Raw genomic sequence first — 19,146 nt, 5'->3', positions numbered from 1 at the left:
TTTTCTCAACTCCAGCTCACTGATGAACAAGTAAAAAACTTGTCACACTGTTTCTAAAGTTCCACAAGCGACTTCTTGTATTGAGAATCCCTCCTTTTCCCTTGGATGGGACTCAGCAGCAACACCCACTGTATCTTTGAACACATCTCCCAGGTGAATGGCCAAATCCAGTGTGGTTCCTTTCTGCCCTCCCTCCCCCAAAAAAGCTATTTGGAATCTTTAGTGAATTCTGCAAGAAAAATGACACACCAAGTAAGAGATTAAAGCAAAATTTTCTTAAATGAAGCTGTTATACTCAGAAAGTGAGAGCGAGATCTGTGACTGTTTCCGGCATAGTTTATCTCTTCATAGTTTATCCAAAGGACTCTGAGAAGTTGTAGAAATATGCAGCTGCAGACACAAAGCCCAGCTCCTTCTCCAACATTGTGGAGAGAGACGGTACATCATGGGGCAGAGCCTTGTGCCACCTGGACAGAGCCCAGGGAGGATGACCTCCGAGGATATCCACGTTGGACTTTTCCTATTTATTTTACGTTAACAAAAATATATATTTATGTGTTATAATGTGGTATTTTGATATATGTATTTATTATAGAATTATCAAATAATGTTAATTAGTACATCCATTACCTCATATACTTACTTTTTGTGGTGAGAACATTTCATGTTTGCTTTTTTAACAATTTTTGAATATACGTTATCACTATATCTAGTCACTGTACTGCACAATATTCACAGGATTTACTCTTCCTAACTGAAACTTTACACCTCTCACCCTGTACTTTCCCATTCCATCACCCCCCCCCAGCTTTGTGTTATGTACTCTACCAATTTGACTTTTTGGAATTCCTATGTCAACGAGATTGGTTGGATAGCACTTGATTTTCTGAGCCTTACTTATGCCACTGAGCATGATGTCCTCAGGTTGTGCTTTATGTTTTTTGCTTCTGGATAATGCAGTTTTAAAACCTGTAGCTACAGTCATCATTCTGAGGCAGGATAGAAAAATTAAAAGATAGGTTAAAAAGGAGACAAAGAAATCATAAGTGTAATTGCATTTTAAGAAGCATGAAACATCTGGGCCTCAGTGGGAGTTATTCTAGGCTATCCATGTCAGCACTCCCTCGGCTAAATTTAGGCTCTGTTGTTTTCATCCTCGAGCTCGCTCGCAAAACAAGGTTCAGGGGCCGAAACTGGGAGGGCGAGGTGCAAAATCACCACACAGACTCGGGCAGGTTTCTGGAACACTTCCACTTTATTCAGGAAATACAGGGGTGGAGCCAGGGTGGAGTCCGGATGCCAGGCCCATCACACCCAAAACTCCTCAGGAATGCTGAAAGTCAATAAATTGGCTGACTTGAGAAGGGACCTGATTTTAAGATAAAGGAACAAGTTGGGAAAATCCAAATAATGCTTAAATTACCTATCTTTTGAAAAAAAAATGGGCTCATATCTGTAACATGGCCTTCTGGGGAGAAGGCCACCTTTTCCTAGGATGCTCACCCCTTCAAAGAAACATAATGTCCCCTGCTCCAGGAAATAATGTGTCTGGGTCTCTGGAGGACCTGTGCTCCACTTCGAAGTGTGGATTAAAATTTCTGCCTAATAAACCCTTCCTGTGCTTTTTAGGGATATGTCCTAGAAATTCCTTTATCATAACAGACGTCCATGACACTCCAAACTTTCTATGTTTATGGTGGATCAAGTTCTTCATCTCAGCTTTGGAAACCTCCTCAAACCCAGTCTGGTGCCAATACTTCAGAAATAGTTGGGGGCTTTCAGACAAAAGGTGAGTGATTGGGTGGCATAATTTTAAATCTGACTCAAGATCATTAAACAGAAAGAGGAGAAAAATCACAGAAGATGTAAAGAAGAAAGTAGCAGCTGGGTGTACCGAGGGGACAGATGTCATGGAGGCTAGAAAGGCAGGACTGGCAGGACTCAACAGCACAGTAACATGCAGCAGAGGCAGAAAAAGACAGAAGTCAACCCCAGTCCTAAATTAGGAAAAAAAAAAAAAAAAAGTAAGTGTGACAGTATTACCAAAGTGGAATAGATTTTTTTTTTAAGTGTGTTTAGCTTGGGCCACATGAGTTTTAGGTATCCATGGAAATAGAGAGAGGCGCAGTCAGGCAGAGTTAAAAACTCCTGAAGAGGGAGCTTCCAGTAACTTGAGAGATTTTGAAGACCACAAAGAAGACAAAATCACTAGCAAATATTTTTAAGCAGCATTTTTTTCCCAAGATCTACACCCTTCTTTTTCCTCTTAAATTGAGCATTCAGAGACCACAGCTACACATTCTACCAAAAATCCTATAAGCAGTCATGAGATGTTGTCAGGCAATGATGTCTGAAAAGAACATTCAAGCTCTGGTAAGGGCTGGAGTGGCAGAGAACTCTTGCACTCAGCAGTTAGGTACTGATGTACTGAGTAGCCCTATGGATCAGCCACTGGGCAGCGGTCTGGAGAAATCCAGACAAACAAGACATCACTATGAACTAGGATTGGTTACAGCCACTACCTTTTCTCAGGTGAAAGGAAAGTGTTGGGATGAAGCGATGAAGTTGGCATAAAGATTGTCAACCCTTTAAACTGTATAGACTACAAGCTCTGGTAGAAACAGAGTTGGAGGCAGAATGGGGTAGACATTGCCTGAATGTCAGAAATCGCAATGTCATTTTGCGACTGGTTTCAGTGTGGCATGTTACTAACCTTAGCTCTCTCCAGCATTCTATCTCATCGGCTTTGATTGTTTTTAATGATGACATCCAGGGGTCATTTCTTTCCAATACATACTCTGTGCCCTCTGTGACTTCGTGTTTTAAAATATGACTTCCATGATCACAGATATCTGTCAGAGCCTGTTGACAACTAAGGAGCCTATGAGCTGCACACTAGAGAAGACAACCTATGGCCCAGTGAGGGAAATGAAGACACCAAGTCAATGTCTCAAAGCCTTCACTAGCACCAAACCATGTTTCCAGCCCAGTTGCAGAGGCTGCCCGGGGCCACACTAACAACTGTTAACCAAACAGTTTGATGTGTTTAGAGCCAGGAGGAGCAAGGACATTGAAGCCTCAAAGAACCACTGTCTTCCATAAAGTCTAAAGGAATGAAGGTCACCAACATTCTTCAGAGAGATAGAGTGACCACAGCTAAAGAATCAAATGGCTATGAACAGAAACTGTAATCGTGTGCAACAGATCTCTTAGTACCAAGTGCTGTACAGTAGTAGGTCTGAGCTCTGTCATTTCTGCTCCCTGAAGGTAAACCCACAGTCTTTCCAGATCTGTACTAGTCATTCTGAAACAGGCAGGGTAAAATTTCTTGCAAAAGGAAGAGACAAAAACACCCCATACTGATAAAGTATGAAGTCTCTTTAACTCACTTCTCTTCCAAAATCAGGACAGAAAAATAGAAGGGGTCCAACATGCTCTTTTCCAGCATCCCGATGATGTGTCCCAGGATGCAGGATTGGGTGAAACTGAGGGCAAGTCTCCAAGCTTGTGATTATTCCCAAAAGCAAAAAATAACAAAAAACAAAAACAAAAACAAAAAAAGACTAAATGATCAATCTAATAACAGAAGGAAAAATGAGGTTACAATGATACATCAGACAAAGGAGTTCTTTCACAGAGGAAAAATATTACTGCAATTTCCATTTTAATTTGAGCTGAGCTATTATTTAGTAAAACTGTAGACTTCCTTAAAGAATATTAATTTGAATCATGTAAGTTGTCAGTGGAATACACTATAACTTTATTCTTTTTCTTCATTGCTTCAGAAGCCTGACTGTAGAATGAAGGTAGAAAAAAATGACATTTAATATGACCACAATAATGATTATAGAAAGTCAAGGCATTGATCTTATCCTCATTTCACATTTAAACAATGGCACGGCCAGTGGCCTTTTCTAGTTGTGGCATTTGTTTAAGTTTAATTACTGCAAAATCAGAAAGCCATCTTGTTACATGAAATGCAGATATTAATTTAAAAATAAGTAAAATAAGGCTGGGGATTTAGCTCAGTGGTTCAGTGGCCTGTCTTGCAAGTGCAAGGACCTGAGTTCAATCCCTGGTACCAAAAAAAAAAAAAAGGTAAAATATCTATATCTCATGCTCCCTACATAGCTAAGGGAAATTTACATTACAAATAAAAGAAATTTAAATTCTCTGATATAAAATTATCCCTTTTGGAGAGACAGTTAACCTTTACTTTTTTCCTAAATACATTGGGTGAAGTACAACTTACAGATTATATCATTTGATTCTCACTCTTCCTTATGAAATCTTAAAACAGGAATAGCAGGGAATTGGCATTAATTACATCGTTAGTCCCCAGCAAACTCCACTCCCACCCTACTCCCTACCTTCCTACCCCATAACTCCAACCCCCAAGGTTGCCGTTCCCCTACCCTTTGAGTACTGCCTGAGTGGCTGCATACACTAACTACTAGGACCCTGCCATCCTGCCAAAGGAGAGAGTACGAGATTAAAGGGGACTGGTAAACATGAGTCTTTGAGACTCACACAGGAAAAAAGGTCCCCTCTGAGAGCCTTTGTCCTGTACACATTACCGTAAACTGCAAAGGAAGATTTTGAAGATTGTTTCCTTGCCATACCTAATACTTTTTCCTAATTAAAGATAAGCAAGGAATAGTAGGAATATAGCTACAATACTTTGCAAAAGAAAGAAAGGTAGACACAATGCTGCAGTTAATTACACTGTGGAAGTAAGGAGGACCGTGGAGGTCCTGGTGAAAGCTGAATTCCAAGTACTGCCTACAAGTAACAGAGATCAAGCTGAGTGAATTTAAGCAAAAAAGGGAAAAGGGTCGAGGAGTCTCAGGAAATGCAAGGAGAACTTGAACAGGTTGAACTTGGGAAGGTCAGGATTAGAAAATTTCTGATTCCTGGCATTTCTTTTTAAAAATATCTCCAGTAATGCCCAGTAAGTACAGGAAACTATTTTCAACAGCACTAATCACTGGGGAAATACAAATGAAAACCACAAGGAGGTATCACTTCACCCCACTGGGATGGCTGTTTCCAAAAAGAAGAAAAAAAAAGAAAGAGAAGAAATTGCCAAGTGTTGGTGGGAAAACAGCGAATTCCTCATCAGCAAATGAGGCTTCCTCCATCCACTACAAAGGAGCAATCAGTGGACAATATATCTCCACTTTATACCCGTAGATGGCTTGCATTCTGACGTACCTGCCAGATGGGCAACCTGATAGAAGTAGGAATACATATCCTAGATCACCATCTTTAAGACACTTCCAATACCCGATAAATATACACAGCTCCTTCTCAAGCGACACCTCGTTTCTCCAAATGTCCACACTTCCCTCTTGAGCACTTCACTCTTGAGCGCATCCTAAAATCTCTGCCTTAATAAATCCCTCTCCAGCCTCTTCTTGGTGTGTCCTGTAAATTCTTTTTTTCACGATGGGAGTCAGTGAACCTACAAACTGACTCTACAAAAGGGTGGGATAGGTTCCTTATTTCAGCCTTGGAGCTCCTTAGCTCTTCTATCTGGGAAAAACGATGCAACCACTGTGGAAAGCAATATGCAAGGTCCTCAGCAAGTCAAACAGGAAATTCACCTGGTGATCAGCAAGTCCACTACCCAAAAGATATAGAGCAGACACTTGAACAGGTATTTGTGCACTAATATTCATAGCAGTGTTACAACAGCTAAAAGATGAAAGCAACCAAAATGTTCATATATGGATAAATAAATAACAAAAGGTGACTTATGCCTGCATCTATATATGATACAGAGATACGGAATCATAGAATATTATTCATTTTTTTAAAGCAGCAACCTTCAGACACATGCCACCATGTTGATGAACCTTGACAGCACCCTAACTGAGATAGCCGCAGAAGGACAAGTCTTGCATGACTCCACTGGTGTGTGATATCGAAAGTAGTTAAATTCAGAAATAGAGAGGAGGAAAGTGCATGCCAGGAGCCTGAAGAGGGAGGAGAGGAATGTACTGAGAGTAGAATTTCAGCTTGGGAAGATCTGAAAGTTCTGAAGATATGCAGTGACCACTTCATAACAGTCTGTACTCAATGCCACTGAACCCTATGCCTCAAAATGGTTACAACGGTTAACTTTATGTTATTGCAACACTAACACAACAACAACAACAAAGAGCATGAGGATAGGAGAATTAGAAATCACTGGATCTGATCGTTCAATGTCATCAGCTGCTGGGAGAGCCAACTCAGCAGAGATGACAGCCACGCTGGGAGAGTTCAGGGACCCCACCACTGAAGGGGAAGGCAGGAAGTGCGCAGGGCTGATTGGAAGAGACCTTGCCACCCTGCAGTCCACAGTTAATGACTCTGCAGTCTGAATCAATATTTTTAAAATCAATTTTATTGGTATATTTAAGGTATACAATATAACGACATTTATCATTGGAAATTTGCACTTTACATAACATATCTGGAGTCTTATTTCTTTTTTTTTTTTCTTTTTTTTTTCTTTTTTTTGAGATGGGGTCTCACTCTGTAGTTGAAACTGACCTGGAACCTCACTATTTAGCCCAGGCTGGTCTTGAACTCATAGCGATCCTCCTGCCTCAGCCTCCCGAGTGCTGGGATTACAAGCGGGCACCACCACACCCAGCCTGGATTCTTATTTCTTTCCCCGTTCCCCTGCCCTCCCTTCAACACCTCCACCCCTCTCTACTTACAAAGACTTTGTTTCCATTTTTTCATGTTCTCATATTAATTCCATTCCCTTCTTTCCTTTCCCCTGCCCGTCCCATTTCCCCTTCCCCTTTACCCCTTTTCTTCCTATTTCATAAATCAATAATTTTTTTCAAGCTTCATTGCCACCTTTTGGGTGTAACTTTACAGACACACAAAAATATAATTTTTGAGAAACTAGAAAGCTCATTGGCTAGCCTAGAAGAACTGAGTGTATTCCTAGACTTGTTATTTAGCCAAAACTTTCAGGTTTAATTTGTTCATCTGCAAAATTAAGATAATAATACTTGTTTTGTTCTCAGAAAAAAATGTGGATTAAATAAAATGCCATGTATGAATCTGCCTTTCAACTAGAAAGTGGTATAGAATATAAACTATCTTAACTGTATATGTGCTGCCAAAGCAAGCACTAAAGTATCTTAGTTATAAAGATAAATAAAAATTTAAAATAAGATATTTAATTTTCCCCATTAAAAATAAGGGTGGAGACTTTGTTCCTCTCTTTTATCATAAAGGATTTACCTTAGAGAACTTCTTTGTTAGTACTTTGTCCTCTCTTTGAAATATATTTAAAGGTCTTAAAAGACTAAACTGGCATTCTGTCAGCTTTATGACCCCATGTGGTCTTTCTAAAAGTCAGGGAACCGTCTCATTGAAATGCAAACATTAAGGAAGACAGCACCCCCCACCTCCCAGTTTCTGTGGGAGGGTAGAAGTCTAACTTCTATGGGTCCCTTGCTCTAAGTTGCAAAACTAACTCTTGTCATAAAGATATGAGAAGTTTATGTGTAATAAACGGTGCTGTCAAGTCCTCTTTCTCAATTGAAGACTAGCTAGTATGAGAAAGGCTTATCCATATTATTAGATAAAAAGGTGATGCCGTTACAGGTGTCTTTTTCAGAGGGGCTCAATCTAGAGTGCTCGATGCTGGGATTAAGGGAGGGTGATTACTAAACCAGTGCACAGATTGCTTTGGCTCCACCCTAATTCCAGTAGTCTGGATAAAATAAAAGGGGCAGAAAGACACTGTAAAGGTTCCCTTGTTGCTTTTGCTTCCATTTGGGTACCACAGACTGTTTCTCCTCTGCAATGCCCGTATGCCATGTGCCTCTCTGCCTTGGAGCCAGCTGACTATGGACTGAAACCTCTATAAACGATGAGCTAATGAACTCTTTCTCCTTTAACTTTGGGTATCAGGTATTTTGTCTCAGCAATGAAAGAAAAAGTAACTAAAATAATTACCTTTGTGGAAAAGATTTCTGGTTTGTGTGACTGTTTTATCTTTAATTATATTTCTCTAACATTATTAACAAATATATATATATAGAATAAAAAAAAAAACACCTGCTACTAACAACCTGGCGCTCAGCTTCTGACTTAGTCTCTCATGTAGAAATTTGAGTGGGGAAGTCTGATCACTGCCCCAGGTGGAATCAGGCTTTGGTACCATCTTTGTATTCTCATCTAGGCAGATGAGGTGGGGAGAGATGTACAGCCAAGAAATATAAATACTGTATCGGTAGAAAACAAGGAGGGACATCAAAGAAAGGGACTGCTAGTGGCCTTCCAAAGTGTCTCCTATAAAAGACAATTTTCAGCACTGGGCAAGACTACTGATATTTTTCACAGTTCTTCGTGGTTCCATTTCAATTTGATGACGTTGAATATTTACCCGTCATTCACATTTCAGTGGCGATGAATTGCTGAAATCGCCTCCCAGTCTCCGCGAATCTCTCATCCTCCTAGACATTTGACGTGATGCCCCAGAGAAAAATTACTTTGTCAGCTTCATAAATGTGGATATCTAATGGACAGAAAAGATTTTGAAGTTGCAAACAGTAGAGATTTATCTTCCCTCTTCGTTTTCTCTTCTCAAGAATATTAAACCAGAGGGATCTATTGCCTCGTTGTGTTTAGTTAATTAGCAAAACGAAAGATTCCTTAAAGAATGGAGGTATGGCTTTTCTATTCTCTTCTCTCAGTCACATAGGCAGTCTGAAATGTGTGTAAAAAGCCATCGATTGGTGATGGAGGGAAGATGAGAAGACAAACTTGGGGATAGAAGGACAGGAGTAAATAAAGCAATGAAAGGTAAAGCGATCTGCTTTTTGACTAAGAAAGAAGGCTCAGAACTGACAGTTTTGTGTTTGGTGAGAATTATATACACATCTCAGTTAAGAATGGCTCCCATAGACATATTTTATTCCCAGGCATTTGACACTGACCTAATTGGCTCAGAAACAAAGCACACGGGCATGTCCAGGGGGCAGTCAGTCAGTCATAATTTTGTGATGGTTCCAGAGGTTGAGGACCTGAGTAACCACTGTATGTTTGGCTATGGATAAGTAGAACCAGAAAGGGAGGAAAGGTACATAAAACAGCATCTCACACTGGAGAGTAAAACAAAGCAGAGGAAAAGGAACAAGAAGCAAACATTCATGTATTTCTATTGTGACAGTCATCATATAGGTAATAATTAGTAGATGATATTTAACCTACTCAGGATTTAATAATTTTTATAAACTAATTGGGATTTCATCATCATGGGAAAGTAATTAAGAAAACTAAAATGCATTTATTATTTTATTACTGCACTGAAATTTTTTCTACAAAATAATGCCCTTTAAAAGAAGTAAAATGTTTAATGGTAATAAAACTGAGGCATTCTCTTTCCTACACAGAAAATGAGCTAAAAAGGGTTTTTTAAGTTGATTAAAATTGAATTTAAAAAATCAAATTCCAATGTAAGAAATGGCAAATCACATAATTTTGGCTGTGTTTTCCAACGAGGACGGTGCAGCGTTCCTTAACCTTCAACACTGAATTACACTGCAGGAATTCATCTCCCCAGATTAAATCTCTATCTTCTGGGTTTGGAGCCCATTTGTGAATTACCTCTCAATCTCCTAGAGTCTCAGGGTCTATGTTTGGAAGATAGAGATGACAGTGGTGGTGGTAGCAGCAATGATGATGCTAGGGGTAGTAAATCTAGCAAACACTTTTTGCAGAGATTAAACAAACTAAAATATGTAAAATGTTTATAAGAATTTCTGGCATACACACAGTGATTTCAAAGCATCATCCTTATATTTCCTAGCCACTCGAGCTTCTGAAGCAGGTAGGAGGATAAACACGAGCACTGTTTTTGGGTGTTTTGTTTGTTTGCTTGCTTTGGGGGTGTTGGTACCGGGGATCAAACTCAGGTCCTTGCGCTTTCGAGGTAGGTGGCAGAACCACTGAGCTAAATCCTCAGCCCCAGAGGAGCAGTTTTTAATCCTTCCTGCTGACCCCACTGTGGGTTCCCCTGCTTCGCTTGGATACCCCTGTGCTGTCTGTTCTCCCGGAGAGCAGAATTAACTACACAGCACCCCATCTTTCTCTGTCCTACCAGCCCTCTTCATTCGTTAGCATCAGAGTATCTCTCTATTGCTTCTGATAGCATTCAACAGCTTTTGACATATTGCAGTTACACATGAATGAATATGTAAATATATCAGAGTAACAAAAATATGAGTAAACCTCGTGAAATTAAAATAACCATATAGAGCAAATAAAGTTATAGGTGCTGAAAGGGACTACTTATACCACAAGGAAAGAAATGTTGACACAAATCTTATAGAAATTGCAGTACTTGGCATTAAATCCCTTTTTAAATGTATAGTAGGTTTTAAATATTAATATTCTTCTGCCACTTTTCCTACTAGGCATTGACCACTCAGATTTTGAGGTTTTTCTTAAATGACAATTATTAATTTGATCCATGTTTTCATCTGTCCTCTGAGATATAAATATGTGCCCCTCATCGCCGAGGAGTAAGTAGCAAGGTCCTGAACAGGAAAGCAACAGAATGTCTTGAAAACAAAGTACAACCACGGATTGGATGCAAACCATTTCTTCTTCTCATCAACAGCCCTACGAAGCAAATGAGAGATGGGTAGAAAGCAGTACCCGATCGCTCTCAGAGGAAGGGTCTTTTCAATAACACGCTGCAATCCCCTAGCACAGGGTCAGAGCACAGAGGCATTTAATAAACAGTTTCAAGAGAATAAAGAATCATTTGCCTCCAAATCTATTCTTTCTTTCATCTCTTTTCCCTTCCTCCTCCCCTCCACCCATCCTTTGGTCCCTTCCTCTGTTTTGCACATGTTTTCGGGACATAATGTTTGCAGTCCTTGTGTGGAGTCGGTGCACACACATAACAGCTACTTTTCTGCATCCCGTAGCCTTCCCCTCCTCTGTCCTTCCTCCTTCCTTGGACTTCCTCTCCCTTTAAGAATGGTCTTTCTCCCTGCTTCCTGTTATCCAGCTTTTGTTTTCTCCCTAAACTTGATAACACCAAGCATAACGTTCTAGATTTTATTAAAGGGACCAACAGTCTGCAAAGCGGTTCTCAGCCATGAAAGGACCCCTCCCCCGTAGGTCCTGGGAACAGGGGTGGGAGGTGGTTGTCATGACAACTGTGGCGCTGTGGGTCCTGATTGGGTGGAGTCGGAGACCTGCCGTACTGAAGGCGGTGATGAAGATCACCGCAGGACAGCCCGGCACTCTGAAGGACTTTTCCATCCAAAATGCAATGGCAATCCTTCGAGAATCAGTGGAAGCAGAATTGAGGTATGGGTTGAATGAAAAAAAGGAAAAGAAAGAAAACAAGGACCAGCAAATCAGAGCAAGACGATGAGAAAGGTAGGGGCAGGACTGGGCCACCTTATTGTGTCAGGACTCTGCTGTGAGAGGACAAGGAACCCCGCAGCCGGTTAAAATTGAAAAATGCCTGAACCAGAGCTTCTAAGGTACACGTGCAAGTCACAAAACTGACACCAAGCATCTACTTTTTAAGGTAAGACAAATGAGGGGATACTTGCAAAGTGGAATGCAGATTTATTTTAATTGAAGAGACTCAAAGAAATCCTATGTGTGCAAACACCCGAGACTGCTCCCAGAGCCCCTGACACATGCTCCACACCCTCCACCCCTTACCCACACCCCAAGGAAAACCTGCCTTGGATGCTGAGCTGGGAGCAGCATCAGAGGACCAAGTGGAGCACTGGAGGAGGATTACCAGGACAGAGGACACAGAAAACCCCTGTTTAGTACAAGTGTTAAATATTTATTAGACACTTGTGCATCAGGCACTGGGCTGGGCCCTAGGGCTCAAGATAATGAGAAATTGCCTTACCTTCAAGACATTTATGATCTACTAGGAGAGGCAGAGAGCAAAGAAAAAATGATACTTAAAACTCACAGGGTACCTGAGAAAGGCAGCAAGGGGATCCGTTTAGACAACTGTGAAGGAGGACCTGTCTCAAGAAGGATACCATCCAGAGTTCTGAAAGATGCGTGTGTGTCAAGCGTGCGCTGCAGAAAGGCATTCAGGAATGGAGTTCTGCTTGCCCCAGACCACAGGCGGAACAGTGGTCAGACTCAGGAGCCAGGTCAAGAGCAAGGTGGCTGCTCTCCTGCCGAGCTGGGGGAACAGAAATGAGGTGAGCTTGAGGACGTGCTCAAGACAGACTCCTTCCGCTTCCCACAGGAATTTGGGTCTCACTCTACTTGACCCGGAAGACTGCAGAGCTTTAATCAGGCAGAAGCCACTCTGTGTCGCTCTGCCACAATGTGGAGAAGAATCGGAAAGGGGTCAGGAAAATGGCCAGGGAGCCCATTAGAGAAGACAGTATAATAGTTCAGGTGAGAAACGACGGCGACAGCAGCAGACATAGGTACAACGGATAATACACTCCGTACAAGGTCAAAGGAGGGGGTGACAGATGACAGGGAGAGAGCAGGGAGCGAGCACCACGGCTAAGTCGGGGTGAGCACTGCGGGGCAGCCCGAGGCGCCAGCTCCTCAGTGAGCAGGAGGAAGGAGGAGTCCTAGGAGAGGACCAAAAGCTCTGGGTTGGCCTGTTCACCAGCAGCGTCCGAGAGTCATCCAAAGAGAGAAGCTGGATGTTCAAATCTCCGGCTCAGAAAGCAGCCCTGATCATTCCAGTTCCCGCCCTGCTTGTATTATTGGTGAATTCTGTAAAACGGTCACAAACTGTGGAAACTCACCATGCGCCCCTAGTGTCCCTCCAGCGTGCTCGCCTAGGGAACATTTAAAGCCCGGGTGCACATACGCGACGCAAACTCTGTGGACCCATCCTCACCTCCGCGGTACAGTTGAAGTTGCAGTTGCGCATAGCATCGTCATGGTCACCTCACACAGCGCGGCTCGTGGGTGGTGCCCACACTGCCTCCCACCTCTGTTCGAGGCTCCGTGTTCCCCGCTGAGGCCACGCCTTTCTCTTTGCTTATTTGCTGGTCTTCCGAGAGAAATTACCAAAATCGGGGGCTGGGGCTGATGCATCTCTTAGTCCGTAACTCCTGACACAAGGCCCCCATGGGAGAAATGAAAGCCTATTAGATGGAATTTAGCTTACCACTTCTAATGAGATATAATTGATTGTATTAGTAAGCATGGAAAACCACCCCATACTTCCTGAATCATGAAAAAATCAACAACTGTGCTCCCAGAAATACAGTTCCTTCAACAATTTTGAAAAATCTGGTTATAAAACAAAATTTTATTTTGCTGAAAATAAACAAGTTATCTGCTACCTAGGATGAGTCCCTGATGCATTTCATCTACTCAGTGAAACTCAAATCATCCCCAGTCTTCTCAAAATGCTACTTATGGTACTATTTAAAGAAAGCAAAAGAAGAGCCCAAAATTCCTTACTAAGAAGTTGGTACTTTTAAAATGCTCAATGCTTTAATTTGGCATTTTTTTATACAGAACAAAATGGCTAAAGTTTGAAATTGTGCATCATTTGAAAACCATTATAATCCTCTTCCCTGCAAGCACAACAAAACTAAACAGATAAAAAAATTAAAAAGCAATCCTACTACTACCAGTTTAATTGCTCAAAGCAAAAGATCCCTTCTCATTCTATCTCTCTTAATTTACTCTGTTAATCTCCAGCAACACCAACATTCAGGCTTACGAGGGTATTCCAAGAAATGAGAGATCAATAGGAAATCTCTTGAAATTAGTACAGGACTGGAAGCCTGGCTTCAGACAAGTTCCTTCAGACAAGTTGTGGTGTGCCAACTTGACCACATCAAGAAATTCTTGGGAAATCAACAAAGTGCAATTCTGGGCATGTCTGTGGGCTGCTTCTAGAGATTATTTGCATGCAGGCCAGTAAACTGAGGTGGGGGGGTTCTGCCTTACCTGTGGGTGGCACCATCCTCACGGGCTGGCAGCTCAGGTGGAATGAACAGGGAAACGAGAGAAAGTCTGCTGCATTTCCAGAAGCCCCAGTCTGCTTCAGCAGGTGCATCTTCCGTGCCATATCCTGTGGACATTGGGACTCCAGTTTCTTCAGCCTTCCATTCGGACTCACACCATTTCCTCTCCAGGGTGCTTCCAGGCCTATCTCAGAACTGTGCTACATCCTCGATTCCTCTTGTTCTACAGCTTCCAGCCTCCTGGCCTGAGCAGCTGGCCCTCCAGTTCTCTAACACATAGACAGCCATGATGGATGCTCCCTCCTGTCCCACAAGACCACCTGTTAAACCCCCTTGCATAATTATGTTTTTCTACAGATTCTGTTACTCTAGAGAACCCTAAGGAATACAACATCCAAGCTCCTCAGTTTTTTCATTTGTTCAGTGGCTGAACATATAATAAGTTTGGCTTAACGCTTCATTTTCTGGTCACTTTCGCTGACATTCAGTAGGTGGTTTGGGTTTCGGACTATGAATCAGCATTCTTGATAACCTTGATTAATAGAGGGCAGTGATGGTGAACCCATGGCATACATGCTGCACTGGGCTGTTTGTAGCATTGCAAGCACTAAAAGGTTCGCCAACACTGGAACAGGGCTAAAGCTATGAACTCTAATGTCAAACTACTTGCTGCGTGACAATGGGAAATTATTTAACTTGTCATTGTTGGACACCATATTTATCTCTTTTTGTCCTGCTGCCTTCTCCCATGTGAGGGTATCCTGTTTGTCCTTCAGGACCTAGTATAAAATGGAAATGCAGAGCCTCTTGTTCAAAGTCATTAAAAATTTCAAGACAATGACAATAGACAGTCAAGCCAAATGCAGCCAATGGTACAGGTCACAAGCATATAAAGATGGTCCTCGACTCAGTTTCCTGCCCTGGAGATAAAGAATGGTACATAGTCATAGAGCTGGTATGAGCTTAAGTGAGGAAGGCCATGTAAAATAACTTCAACTGTGCCTGGCACATAGTAAGATTTATGTAAGTTGAGCCATGAATGTGTACAATGACATACTCCTTGAGATTCAAGTCCGTTTTGAGTTACAGAGTCATGACTTCTAAATTCTAATTTTGTGACATAAGTAAATACTATGGCCTGAATGTTGTTGAAATTCGTGTGTTAAATTTAATTTCAAAGATGTAGTCTTGGACTGGGGATTTAGCTCAGTGGTTCTGCCACCTGCCTCGCAAGCGCAAGGTCCTGAGTTCGATCCTGGTGCCCACTGCCCCAGCCCCCCAAGAAAAGATGCAGCCTCTAGGAAGAGAGTGAGCCACAGGGCAGATCTCTCATGAATGGGACCTGTGGTCTTAGAAATGGGCTGAAGGGGACCCCCCCCTGCCAGGCCCTCTTGCTCTCCTTCCCTTCTGCCATGTGAGGACGCAGTGCAATATCTGCTCTTCTTGTCTCTCTGTCCTCTGCCTTCCACCATGTGAGGAAACAGCATTTTTCTTCCTGGAGGAAGGAGTAATGAGGCCCATTCTGGCACCATAGAGCAAGCCCTTCCAAGATACCAACCATGGTAGTCTTGTGCGAACTTCTCAGTCTCCAGAATTGTGAAAAATAAATTTCCTTTCTTATAAATCCCTCACTTCAGAAATTTAGTTGCAGTTGCACAATTGAACTACAACAGTACAATTAAAGAACACATGAAAAGTCAGTCCTCATTATTTGCCTTTTTTTTTTTTAACTCTTTAGCTCCTTCCACTGGAATTTTCCAAGTACAACTGAATGGATTTCCCTTTCTATGTCACTCTCTCTTTAGAAAGCTCAAAAGAAGGCAAAGATGTAAAAGTAGGATCAACATTTCAGCTTCATTAGGAACCTGCAGAAAAAATGAAATGCCTAAGATCCACTGGTCAAACTCCATTCTTAGAAAGAGAGAAATATTGTACTACAATCCCTCAAGAAAAGAGTTTTGAAAAAAGAGAAACGCAAATCAATCCGGACCTAACTGTTGGAAATTTTCTTATATCTGTCATACTTATAGTAGAAGAATCAAAGAAGCAAGATTTGTAACATTAGGACACAGCATTTAAAGCCATTTTGTGCCTAGACTGCCCACATTTAGTTTGTGGAAAGTCGAGCGCTCAGACTTAGAATGTTGATTTTTTAAAAAATATCTTCTATCTGGATTTTGACACTTCACAACATTGGAATATCTATCTATCTATCTACCTATCTATCTGTCTATATATATGGAATAAAACAGAACAACTAGTTTGCTAAAGAAAAGAGATGACCAGAATCATCAGTGAAAGTCCCTAGTTTCTTTACATGAAGAAAACGATTTCAAATATTTTCATCAAAGAATCATTAAAAAGGAAGCAGCATCTCTTGTTGGAGTTATATGAAAAATAGTACAGAAAGTTCCACTTTCCCAGACATTTTCTTTATTTTCTAAAAGGAAAAAAATGCCAAAAATATATACCCATCACCATCATAGTAACAGTGATTTTTTTTTCCAGGAATTTGAAGTACACATTAAACATCATCTAGGAATAGAAAGAAAATGGGCCACTGAACTATGGCATTACTGCCATTATCTGTAAAATGTAATAGCACCTGTAGTGAATTTAAAAATCACTGAAAATCAAATAACTCAGAAATATAAAAAGGTATAGGTCTCTTCTTTTGAACTCTGAACTTCATTTTATCTATAAGAATTCTATGATAGTTCAAATTATATCTGCGGGGGTTTCAAACTTTGTAACAATTTAGAAAATGGGTGGTCAAGTAGGAAACATCACTCTATCCTCTCAACCCAGTTACTCAGTATTCTTGACTCACAAATGGAGCGGCAATTTCAACATTGGCATCTGTGATTATGCACATCCCAGTTCTCCATGAAAATTCAGTTCCTTGAGAATAAACACTCAGGGAGTAGAACAATAGTGAGTTTTTATTATTCAGTTCTTAGACCATCACTATGAAGCTTTTTGTTGTTGTTAAATGAGGAAGCAATGTTTTATTTTTTAAACCAAGTGGCAGGGACACATCCATTAACTTTGTAATTCTTTAAAATAATTTATGTATGCATATATATGCATATATGTTTCTTTTGTACAATTTGGGACATTAATTTTTCATTGACATAAAATTGCACATATTTATCATGCACAACATGATGTTTTGAAATATACATACCTTGTAGAATGGCTAAATCCAGCAAATTAACATGTATTACTTCATAAACTTTTCATTTTTGTGATAAGTACCCATACAATATATCTGTTGGGCTTAGTCTATCTAAAATTTTGTGCCCCTTGACTAATATCTAACCCTTAGCCTCTGGTAACCATTCTTTTTCACTCCATATCTACAAGTTCAATTTCTTTTATTTCAAAGATATCATATATCATTTTTCCATGCCTGGTTTATTTCACTTACTATAATGTCGCATCAGTCCACTCCTGGGTTTAAATGACAGAATTGTGTTCTTTTTAAGGCTGAATAGTATTCCACTATGTGTACCACACCTTTTTATCTATTTGTCCACTAATGGATGGTTAGTTCATTCCTTACCTTGTCTAATAAGAATAATGTTATAATGAACATGGGAAGGTAAATGTCCTTTCAGTATGCTGATTTCATTTTCTTCAGCTATAAATCCGAGAGGAATTACTGGATCATATGACAGTTCCATTTATAGCTTTTTATAAAATGTCCTGACTTCTATGACACTGTATATTGCACACAAATGTACATCTCCACCAATTATCACCACACATCTTGAACTCCTTGAGTGTATAGGGGGCAATGATGCCATCTTTCTGAGGCTACACATTATTACCACTCCTTGTCTAAGAAATATTTTAATTCTCAAGTGCATAACTTTAGCAAAATTATTTAGAAGAGATAGACATTATTTTAATTCTCAAGTGCATAACTTTAGCAAAATTATTTAGAAGTGAGATAGACATAATGTCACTATATATATATAACTGAGTGTGTGCAAGACAGAACTCATTTTATCAAGACAGCATAATTCATTGGACTATGTGTAACTGTCCTGGGCAGAGATTTTTGGAAAAGCAAAATTACTTAGAATTTCCATCCCACAACTTACTAACTGTACAAATGTAGAAAAACTACTTTAACATTTCAAATACCCAGTTTTCTCGACCACCAAATTGTCATAATGACAGCAACCTGCTTCGCGGGGTTGCTATAGAGCCAAAAGATAACCATGGAAAGTGCACGGTGCATATGGCCTGCCACAAATCATATCATTTATACATTTAAATGCACTTAACCGAAGGCTGGAAAACATACAGCATCGAATAGTACTTGGGGTACGAGCTGATTTAATACATTCTCAGAAATCATTCTTGTCAGAATTTCTCACTACTCTTATAAGAGCAGTCATTTTTAAATGAGTCCTGAAGAATCCACTCAGGAGTTCAGGGGACTTCCCCAGAGCAGGCAAGGACTGGAGCTGTGGCTTGTGGGAAAGAGTGATGGGCTAGAGAAAGAATCGGGAGAACCAAAGTACACGGCCACCTACTTCAGAAAACCTCCGTTTCTTCTGCAGGTATCTTTGGTTCCTTTGCTGCCTCCCCTGCGCACGTTCAACTCACAGCTAATTGTCAGTGCCGCCTTCAAAATGCATCTGAAATTTTACCGCGGCAAACTGCTTCCAGTACTTGGTCTGCAGCCCCGTATTTTCTTTTTCTATTCACTCTTCCACCCGCCATCCTCGCCCTCAAACTCTGCCTCAGCCCCATAGTCACAGTGATCCTGTCAGACCCACGTCTGATCTGGTCGCTTCTGTACTCCAGACTTTCCAATGGCTTCTCCACTATAGGATAACACTTCTGAAAGGAAAGCTTACCCACTTTCAAATACGGCTCCCTGTCACATCCTCACTGTCCCTGCCCAGCCCCAGTGGCCTCCTTCTGTTCCCCCATCTCACCAAGCACAGACGTCCACTATCAGGGTCACTCTTCTCTGTGAGTCCATGCAGGTGTCACAAATTCCCTCAGACTCCTTTCAGGTGACCGCTTTCAGAGGTCTTGCTCTTAAACAAGCACCCCACCAGCAGTACTTTCTTTCTCGTCCCTGTCCTTCCCATATACAACCTCTCACTGCCACCTCACCAGTCTATTCAATCGTTCCTTGTTCCGTCTCTGGTCCTCTCACTAAAGTTTG

The 19,146-nt window shown here is 41.0% G+C and overlaps 1 non-coding gene across 1 annotated transcript; it reads right to left on the bottom strand.

The window, feature by feature from the left end:
• Positions 1-319: 319 nt before the first annotated feature.
• On the bottom strand, positions 320-513 carry LOC117283595. The gene has a single exon (XR_004514622.1). It is a non-coding gene; the product is annotated as a small nucleolar RNA SNORA73 family (small nucleolar RNA).
• Positions 514-19,146: the final 18,633 nt, after the last annotated feature.

Source organism: Fukomys damarensis, unplaced genomic scaffold (assembly GCF_012274545.1).
Source record: "Fukomys damarensis isolate Sample0158 unplaced genomic scaffold, DMR_v1.0_HiC HiC_scaffold_27, whole genome shotgun sequence".
In the NCBI taxonomy this organism is placed as follows: Eukaryota; Metazoa; Chordata; class Mammalia; order Rodentia; family Bathyergidae; genus Fukomys; species Fukomys damarensis.
Note: the sequence above shows the minus strand (reverse complement) of the source record. Positions and strands in the feature narration are given on the sequence as shown.